This window comes from Vigna umbellata, chromosome 3 (assembly GCF_029865625.1).
Source record: "Vigna umbellata cultivar VRB3 chromosome 3, Vumbellata_1.0, whole genome shotgun sequence".
Taxonomy (NCBI): Eukaryota; Viridiplantae; Streptophyta; class Magnoliopsida; order Fabales; family Fabaceae; genus Vigna; species Vigna umbellata.
In genome coordinates this window covers 48169683-48171768 of record NC_142167.1, presented here as the reverse complement: position 1 = coordinate 48171768, position 2086 = coordinate 48169683, and the positions used below count along the sequence as shown (strand labels likewise).

At 41.2% G+C, this 2086-nt stretch overlaps 1 pseudogene; it reads left to right on the top strand.

The window, feature by feature from the left end:
• The first annotated feature begins 470 nt into the window (after positions 1 to 470).
• LOC124825072 (putative clathrin assembly protein At1g25240 pseudogene) lies at positions 471 to 1844 on the top strand (annotated as a pseudogene).
• Positions 1845 to 2086: the final 242 nt, after the last annotated feature.

Sequence of the window (2086 nt, the reverse complement as noted above, 5' to 3'; positions counted from 1 at the left end):
CTCAAAATTGATAACAAATAGAGGTCAATGCATTATTCTCGATATATTATTATTATGGTCTCAAAATCGACACTTGGATCCTTCTGAAGAGAAAACGTGGCAAGTGCCCAGAGCTTGAATGTGAAATTTGTGACAAGCTGGAGACGATTCACAAGATTCCATTTTTGACAGTTGACAACAGTGCACGACGGTAACAATAGCAACAACATTAGTAATCGTTAATAATTCAATGAAAAAATAAATAAAAGGGAAATTACATGCATCGTCTAAAGAAGCTTCGAAATTAAGGTGGTTTTAAGGATAAGCCACCTTCGTAGTACGCGGCATAACAACCATTGACGAATTCCACCACAGCAATGCCCCAAAATACAAGGCGAGACAAACAATATAAGCAATTATGTGAAGTTTACAACACAACATGGTTGGACAAATGGGTTGTGTACACCTTCAACATGCTTCCAAAACTATAACCAATCTTCACACCTTACAAACCAGGTGAACAACACAAGGAAAAGCAACAGACTCCCACAACACATTCTTGTTCTTCTTCTTCTTGTTGTCGTTCTTGCATATTGCATTGCAAGATCACAACACAGAGAAGATGACGCTGTGGATCAAAGCCACTGGAGCGTTGAAGGATAGGTACAGCATCTGGGTGGCGAGGCTCTTACCCAGTGGTCCATGCAGGAACCCTGATCTTGAAATGGTCATCATCAAGGCAACTAGCCACGACGAACAATGCATGGATTACAAGAACGTTCAGAGGGTTTTCAAATGGCTACGCACCTCACCCTTGTACCTTCAGCCTCTTCTCTACACTCTTTCAATGAGGATGGAAAAGACTCGTTCTTGGGTTGTGGCACTCAAGGGGTTGATGCTCATTCATGGGGTGTTCTGTTTCGATCTTCCCGCGGTGCAGAAGATGGGAAGGTTGCCGTTTGATTTATCGTTGTTCAGCGACGGACACATAAACCCTAACAGGGCCTGGGTTTACAACGCGTTTGTTAGGGCTTATTTCTTGTATTTGGACCAAAAATCAGCGTTTGTGAGGATGGAAGCAACGAGAGAGACCAAACGTGGAGGCAAGGAGAAGGAAGAGAGCCTGATGGAAGAGCTGCAGAGCTTGGAGAAGCTTATTGGTTTGATCGATTTGCTTCTGCAAGTGAAGCCCAGGAGCCTCCGCATGAACGTGGTGCTTGTTCTTGAGGCCATGGATTGTGTCATGGACGAGGTTTTGGAAGTGTATGAGAAGTTTTCCGCTAGGGTTCAGCGAGTTGTGGAGAGAATACTCGACATGGGTGGGGAAGAGGAAGCTAGGGTTGGTCTGGAAGTTTTGAGAAAAGCTGAATTGCAAGGGAACAAGATTACTACGTACTTCAACTTCTGTAAGGACATTGGTATCCTTAACGTTTCGGACTGCCCTGAAATTGTGAGGGTGGATGAGAAAGACATTGAAGAACTGATAAGAATCAGAGACGGAGAAAAGATGGAGAGTGATGAAAGTGATGAGGAAAATGGTGTTGTGGCGTATGAGGATAATAATTGCAGAGCCATTGTGAGCTTTCTGGAGACGAAGCAGACGGATTTGAAGACAGTGATCACAGACCAATGGGAAGTGTTCGAGGATGATTTAGTAGGTGATGTTACGGATGGTGCAAGTGTCACAGCAAATAACCCTTTTCTCGACTATTCTTTCAGCCTCGTACCGTATGTTCCTGTTTCTAACAATTGTGTTCTTCCCGATTTAATTGTTTTGTAGCAAGTACACATAAATGCAGGTTTTATTTTCAGCTTCTCATAAGGTTTATGGTGATATGCATTCAATGTATTTTCTTAAAAGAAAAATAAAATGAAATGATGGACAATAAAGTCTTTCTTTGTCTTTCTCATGACTGCAAAGTTGTATTCAAGCATGTTCAGAAATATGACAATTAAATTTCGTAATTTAATCAGAATTTAGGATAATGTGTACAGAGAGTTGGCTAATTGGATGTATTGTCATTTTAACTTTAAGGTCTTAAGGATGCATGTTGTGGTAACATATGTACTCCCAAGTATTAATTGAACTTTCTTTTTTTCTAAATAA